We start from the raw sequence: 8,373 nt of genomic DNA on the forward strand, positions 1-8,373 counted from the left end.
GTTCTTTTAATGACCATTACTTTTATCATTTTGAAAATTAGCCAGTATATGAATTTGAGGACTTTCCTGGTGTTTAGCATCCACTCGACCGCTAAAACAGTATTACTCACATCAGTGATAGTCACAGCAAGTTGTAATTACAATGAGAGGCATGGTGACCAACCGACCAACCGGGACCGACATCCCTTACCAGAACAGCACATTTATGGAATTTTTATAGGGGCAGTTTACAATGGCTCGCATAGTGTAGCAAGAGAGGAGGGAGGCGTTGTGCATTCCCTGCCTATCTCAGCTGGGCATCCTGTGCCCGACTCACCTCCCGTCCGGCTGTCCAGATAACCAGACTCAGGCCTTAGCAACATCCGTGAAATAACAAGACTTGGATCGGAATCCCTGGGAACTGGGAACCATTTCGTGTTGAAGGTCACGTAGGAGGCTCAGCCTGAGAGCCTACATAGTCTCATACAGCTTCATAGCCAAACAAGCAAAACAGGAGTTAGAAAAGCGAGAAGTATTGCAGTTAGCAATGAGCCATGTTCACTCCATTTTGATTTCAATTTCTACACTGGTAACAAACAGGGAAATGCTGAGTGATAAGATCTGAATGCGCCCGATAACAGACTCTGTCACTAATTAGCTGTGGAACCTTAGGCATATTACATTCCCTCTGGGACTTGCATGTCTGTACAAGGAAAAGACGAGTTGCAGAGTTTTCTAGGTTCTTTTCACTGTCAGTATCTATACTAGGTTGATCTGTGAAGTGCTTTGAGGCCACTATTCTTTTGGAGAGATTTTTACAAGTCTTACTACACAACAGTTATTTTTAAGGGATTATATTGCCTTTTAAAATATTTATTTATTTTTATTGGAAAGTCATATACAGAGAGGAGGAGAGACAGGACAGTCTAAGGATTAGAAGGAGAAGAAATTCCAAAGTATCAACTTGGGGCATTATTTCCAATAAAAACAGAAGCCTTAAAAGTCCTCGCCTTGAATGTGCCGGGATCCCATATGGGCGCCGGTTCTAATCCCGGCAGCTCTGCTTCCTATCCAGCTCCCTGCTTGTGGCCTGGGAAAGCAGTGGAGAATGGCCCAAAGATTTGGGACCCTGCACCTGCGTGGGAGACCCGGAAGAGGTTCCTGGTTCCCGGCTTCAGATCGGCATAGCACTGGCCGTTGTGCTCACTTGGGGAGTGAATCTTCGGATGGAAGATCTTCCTCTCTGTCTCTCCTCCTCTCTGTATATCTGACTTTGTAATAAAAATAAATCTTTAAAAAATAAAGATGAACGTTTATACTAATTTCTGAATAGTGATATGATTTTCTTTTTTTAGATTTATTTATTTATTTTTGAAAGTCAGATATACAGAGAGGCAAAGAGACAGAGAAGAAGATCTTCTGTCCAGTGATTCACTCCCCAAGTGGCTGCAATGACTGGAGCTGAGCTAATACCAAGCCAGAAGCCCCTCTGGTTGCTTTCTCTAAGACCAGGCCAAAGCGCTAGAGACCAGTAAGACATTTATTGCATCACAGCATCTTGGGTGCCACCTAGAGGGTCAGTTGGGAATAGCAAAGCTCTGCTCCTTGCAGTCCATATCATGCCCCCCCAATAATGACAAACATGAGAAGAATCAGAATTTCCCTATTTTCTTAATTAATTCAACAATAACCTATAGCTACTGAATCTTGTTAGTTTGTTTTTGCAAATCCATTCTATTACTCTGTGTTTTAATTGGAAATTTCAATCTATTTACATTTAAATCAGTTACTGATTGGCAAAGCATATTAACTATTGAACATGAAGACTTCATATTGTCATTTTATTAACTGCTTTCTGTCTTGTGTTTTCTTTGTTCCTTCTGTCTAGCTTTGTGATCTGCTGATTTTGTTGTATGATTTGATGTCTTTCTCCTTATGTTTTGTGTATCTTCCAGGTTTCTCACTTGGTAGTGACTGTGAGATTTCCACAAGATAGAGCATAAACATTTTATATTGTGATATATTTTAAGTTGATAGCAACTTACATTGAACTCAAACACTCTACACTTTTAGTTACAGTTTACTTAAAATTACTGAGTCATGTTTTACATCTCATATTGTGTATTTGTCAACAAATCATCGTAATAGAATGGATTTACAAAAACAAACTAACAAACAAGATTCAGTAGTATACTCCGCCAAGAGCTTCACTTTGGCTTTAAGGACCAAATAGGCTGAAAGTGAAGGGATGGAAAGAGATACTCCATACGAAACGGTGACCAGAAAGAGCAAACAAAATAGACGTCCAAGCAAAACTTTTCACACACGCACAAAAAAAGACCAAGAAGATGATTCTAGAGTGACATGGAACTCAATGTATCAAACAGGTATAATGATGGTAAGTAGATGTGTATTCACGTCTAAGGTAAATGGAAACAGAACTAAAGGAAGAAACAAATACAATTGTCAGTAAGTTTGTCTTTTCCTTAGCTAAAGTCATTGAAAGGAGTTCGTGGGGAAGGACGGTTTAATTTTGCTTGAAGTTTGGAGGCTCACAGCTTGAGATCTGGTGCTCTTGGAGGCTGGAAGCAGACCAAGTGTGGAAGAAGGATCATACGGTGACCCGGAAGTAGAGACAAGCGCAGGAAACCCACTCAGCTTATGTTTCCACCTGTAGGGCAAGCCTCTAGCGACCTAAAATAAAACACCCCTCCCAGAGGCCAAACTTAGCTCATCTCTCCTTCCTTAATCTGACAGCTGTTAACATAACACACCCCAGTTTAAATATTTGCACACATTTGAGAAGTCAGATGCTGCTTGACTCACAGAAACAGAGGCAGTCCACCTTGGAAACAGACGGAATATCACTACAGAAATGGCAGATTTAAATACTATTGTAGGAGTTGACATTGTGATGTTCTGGGTTAAGCCAGCTCTCTGCTATTGTTCCTGGGAAAGTAGTGGAAGATGGCTCCAGGGATTAGGCACCTGCACTCATGTGGGAGACGCAGTGAAGCCCCTTGTTATTGGATTCAGATTGGCCCAGATCCCACTACTGCAGCCAATTGAGGAGTGAACTAACAAATGGGAGATCTTAACAAATGATCTTTCTTGGAGAATATTCTGTGTGTACTTGTGAAGAATTTTGGTTTTTTTAGAATGTCTTGTGTATTTGGTCTGTAATGTTATTTTTTTAAAAGATTTGTTTTATTTGAAAGGTAGAGTTACACAAAGAACGGGAGAGATCTCCCATTTGTTAGTTCACTCCTCAGTTGGCTGCTGGATCTTTTTCCAGGTCTCCCACTTGGGTGGTCAGGGACCATCTTCTATTGCTTTTCTCAGGCCATTAGCAGGGAGCTGGCTCAAAGTAGAGCACTGTGGACATGAACCGGAGCCTGTGTGGAATGCCTGGTGTAGGCAGCAGCTTTACTTGCCACATCACCTCATCCGCTGCTGTTCGCACTACCGGAAAGCTTCTCCCGCTGGCACATCACCCTCGGGAAGCCGGGATCTAGAGAACAGAGGGGGGAAAAAAACAAGAACTGGAGAGAAAACACACAACCACCGCCAAGTGTGTAGAGCACCAACTTTGCTCTTCGGAAATCCAAACTCTTACTCCTCAACCACACGCGGCGACCCCCAGAGGCCTGTACCTGTGAACAGCTCTCGGGATGCAGTGTCTTCTCGGGATGACTCGGGAAGCAGTGCCTTCTTGGACTTGGAACAAACGTTTCACTGTAGAGCGCGCGGCAGGCTCGGTTCCCCCTCGCTCTCCAGGCAGGCGCGGGCCTTAGCATACGCCTGGGTTTCGAGTCTTCGTGGCAGAACTGGACGCAGAGCTGAGAGGGTCGCCCAAGGTTGGGGGCTGGGGGAAAGACAGGGGAATGTCTGTCTTTTTCACCCTGTGGTGATTTCCATTTACTGTCAGAATGTCGCCGTTCTGACCGCAAACAACACTTGCAGGTGACTGCGGAGAGACGATCCATCCTTTGCCGGTACCGGCTTGGGAGCCGCTCTGGTACCGCCAGGGTAAAATCCGGCGCCAATGCTGATGGCAAGGGCAGGGGTTTGCAGAACAAAAATGGCAATTCACATTCCACGTTACCCTATCATGTGTGATGCGAGAGAAAGCGGCTTAGCTTTTGTATGAAGCATACAATAATGATAATGGCAAGAATAATTTTATTGGTATAATGCAGTATGATGCACAAATGATCCAAAATGCCCTGACTCTCAACACCTGTTATACATTTTAGCCGCTACTAGACAGCAGGACCACGTGGCCTAATGGATAAGGCGTCTGACTTCGGATCAGAAGATTGAGGGTTCGAATCCCTTCGTGGTTGTGGCTTCTTTTTCAGTTCAATTTTGTAAGTGTCACCATACCTCGCAAAACACACCATAACCCTTTCAACACGGAAATCTCCTGGGACCCGGCGCATGCCACCCTCTAACTTAGGAGAGTACACAAAGCAAGCGCGCAGGTGTATTCGGTGGCGGAACCTGAGGCTTGGTCCTTGTCCTGGTGGATTCTCTTCTAGGACAAGGTGGTTCAGTCAGTTGGCAGGCACTTTGTTAGGGGAGCCCTATCCGGCTGGGCGGTCACCCTCCCCTCCCCATTAACCCAGAGGAGCCACGCGGTTAAATATCTGATCCACAAACACAACCAGAAAGCGGCTGTGTCCTGAGATTCTTGTCTTATTGAAGTTAGAAACAGAGGTTGAGAAACACCAGGTTCTAAAATCCACTGCTGACTGGCATGGATGCCGGTGACCGGATGCCTGGCTGGGACCGGCTTCCCAGTCCCTCTCCATTTGCGGGGCAACTTGGAAACCCAGGCACTTCCTTATCACCACTGTCTCCCGCAGTCTGCACTGCCAGGAAGCTGCAGCCACGAGCCTGAGCTGGTCAGGAAACTCGGACACTCACTCAGATATGGTTTTGTTGCTTTTGGATCCCAAGTCACGGTTAAACAATGTTTCTCCATCCCCAGATGTTGCACTTTCTTCTAATTCATGCATCTGTGCATCTTTTACAGTTTGATCTCAAAGGCATTTGCGTGTTCTTCCCTAAGCTAGTTTGCAAGGGAGTTTTTATCTTAGGCAGCAATCTCGTTTGTCTCTTCGGACTTCCATCACAAAGTAGCTCAGGCTACTTTGAAATCTTTCTATGGCTCTGCAAGCTGCGAAATTCAAGATTCAGACATTTGCAGACTCAGTCTGCACATGTCAGAAGGGCAGAGGGACAAAGGTGTGAAGGGCTCCTTGGCACCTTTTTGAACAAGGTCACTTAATTATGTCCTAAAGACCTCTTACTACCACGACAGCAACAATTAAATTCCAACACACGGATTTTGCCCAACACCTTCAGTCACACAGGCTCATATACCACGGACCAGACTGATCCGATTTCCTTGAAAAGCTGCTGCTTTCTTTGCTCTGTGCTGTAGGTTTATCACGCAAACATTGCCACACTGAGGACATTAGCCCTCAAGAGACGTGTTTTCCAAGTACCTATGAAACTGTCACATAATACAATGTAATTAATGAATTAAAAATAATAAAAAAAATTTTAAAAAAGAGACGTGTTTAAAACATATCCAAACTGTAGCTTTTTCACTTTTTCTTTTTACAGGTTTATTTATGTTTAAGGTAGAGTGGCAGAAAGAGAAAATGAAACAAGGAGAGAGAGAGAGTACATCTTCCATTTGTACACTGATTTCTCAAACACCCACAATAGCCAGGGTGGGGCCAGGCCACCACTAGGAGCCAAGAATTCCATCCAGGCCCTCACATGCTGATGAGGACCTAAAGACTTGAGCCATCATCAGCTCTCTCTCATATGTTTCATCAGGAAAGGCAGATTGGAGACAGAGGTGGAACTTGATTTTAGATATGCAAAAATGGGATGTGTTAGATGATGACCGCTGCCTGCCCGGCTGCTGGTGGAATAAAATCAGCAAGTTGTCCATAGTTGTAACGGAAGCTGTATTGGAAAAGCCGCTCCTGCGGCCCCCTTTGCGCAGAGCGGAGGGAAGATGGAGGCAAAAAGGGCGGCTGAGATAGGTATTGCGGAGTTTTATACTCCTCTGGACACGTGGGCTGGCAAAGGGGCTGTCTATGCCCTAATTAGGTAAGGAATGTCCCTACAGGCGAGTCATTGGTCGGCTGGAATCCCACCAGGCCGGTGACGTAACTGGCTCCAGTGGTCCCTTCTGTTCTGGGCTGAAGCCTGGGAGACAAGCCTAGAGCAGACCCAGCCCCAGGTCTCTAGTGTCCTAGGTAGCCATCAGGATGCAGCGTTCTAAGAGGAGGAAAAATCCACTGTACCTGCCACTGCTACCCACCTCACCTACTTTATTATTTTTTTAATTTTCTACAATCAATTCATTCTCAACATGATTTTTCAGAAACGTAAACAACTCTCAATGTGGTCAAATCCTTCAAAGAAATTATCCATTCCAATATTTTTCTTAGTGGCAACTTCTATAGAGTTCTTATTATCTTTCTTTAATCTAAACTGATTGCTGTTTAGGAACTACACAGGTTCTCTAAGCATGTAAGAACGTGTCTTTATGGAGCTTTTATTTCTTCATCATGGAGATTTATCTTTGTCTTCTTCCTGGTTTGGATCTCCATAGTCTTTCCCCTACATTTTTTTTTGGGGGGGGGGCTTGTGACATTTTGATGGAGAACAACTTCTGGGGGTCTTCTGGTGGTTGCTTCTCTCTGTAAGTGGCTTTGGAACACACCCATTCTGACAGTTTGGTTAAGTACAGAACACTAGACAGAATACTTCTTAATATAATAAATTTATGTTGTTTTTGATCATACATATTTAAGAAGGATGCATGCCCTTGTTGACTACCGATTACAATGGGGAGGGCGGAGAATGGGGGAAAATGGATAAGACAACTGCCTCCAATCTCCTTTTTCCTGCCTGTATCTGGGGAAAGTGCGGAGATATGGGGAGAGGGCTGCTTCCAACGGCCCAGTCACATCAGTGCCCGGGCAAGCGGAACCACCACCTGATGGACAGGACATTTGTTTTCTCTCTCTCATAATTTTTGACATATTGTTATTTTTGTTTTTAATGCGTTCTATTAAACACAACCTTTTTAGATAAAATGTATTTGCTGATTGTTCAGACTTAAGAGTTTAGAGTACAGAGCAAAAACAAATCTGACCTAGTCCTGGTATCTTAGTGAGTAGGTGCTCAGTAAGATGGCCCTCAGGAGTATTGGGTAAAGAGTGATACACTCAACTTTTAGACACTGCAATTACAAGCATGCTACCCATAACATTGTCTATAATGGACACTACGTAAAAAAATAATAGGTAAATTGTCAGCAATCGCTCAGGTGCCTAAGATCTGTAAACTACTTAAAACGTTGTGTGTGTATGTATTTCTCAGCATAGATACCTTATTTGCCTCTCTCTATCATAAATGACAAAGAAGACTAATTTACTTGCCCAAAAAGATAACTAGCATGTGGAAGATGCTACTAGAAAGGACTATGGACCCGGTCGTCAAAGTTACTTGCAAAATTAGGCAAGGAACAAGACCCTGGCTCCTCAGTCATGCGCTTAGTTAACCTAGATATGAGAAAACTTTGAATCTTTCACAGCATGAATTCCGAGCTTGGTGCAAGGACTTAAGCAATCAGAAAGTCATTCAAGGGTTAGAATAAATAGCCCAGGGTTCCCCGCCCTTCCCACCCCCCCCAGGATTTCCAGACTGAACAGGGGCAAAGAAGAATTCTTGCTTGGGACAATGAGAAAACCTGCAAAAGTGACCAACTGTGAAGTTATCTCAAGCTTTTTCCATTTTGCTTAGAACCGTGCTAAATGCTTACATCCACATTAGTATCTATGTAATGAGCCTCACTGGAATTTAGTTGCTAATGACAATTGTTTCTTCTGTATATACTGCAGGTCAACAATTTGAGCTATCAAGAATTAAGGACATTATTTCCCTAGTTTTGCTAGGAGCACTCATGTGGTTATAGGTTGACGAGGATCGAATGGTCCACGATAGTCTTATTCACAGGTGCGCCTGAGTGACTGTGATAGTGGGGAAGGCTGGACTCGCTCCAGGTGGCCTTCCACATTTGGAGACTAAGTGGGGATTCTGCATGTGCTGGTCTCAAGATTCCAAGGTGACAGGGGGTAGTGGTCAAAGGGCTTCTAGGGGGGGTCTCATTTTTGAACTTCTGACCATAGTATTCTAATGGTCAAGCAAAACACAGGTGACACCAATGCCACACTAGAGGAAAGGTAAACAGACTTCACTCCTTCATGGACGCTTTGGCCAGTGCACTTTGAGAAGTGACATGCCATCAGGAAGGGCAGGAATTTGTGACCATCACTCAACTGATGATTTATTATCAAGCAG

General features: G+C 44.0%; 1 non-coding gene across 1 annotated transcript; it reads left to right on the top strand.

Annotated features, from left to right (window-relative positions):
• The first annotated feature begins 4,252 nt into the window (after positions 1–4,252).
• TRNAR-UCG (transfer RNA arginine (anticodon UCG)) lies at positions 4,253–4,325 on the top strand. Its single transcript has one exon. It is a non-coding gene; the product is annotated as a tRNA-Arg (tRNA).
• The last annotated feature ends 4,048 nt before the right edge of the window (positions 4,326–8,373 follow it).

Source organism: Ochotona princeps, chromosome 1 (genome assembly GCF_030435755.1).
Source record: "Ochotona princeps isolate mOchPri1 chromosome 1, mOchPri1.hap1, whole genome shotgun sequence".
Taxonomy (NCBI): domain Eukaryota; kingdom Metazoa; phylum Chordata; class Mammalia; order Lagomorpha; family Ochotonidae; genus Ochotona; species Ochotona princeps.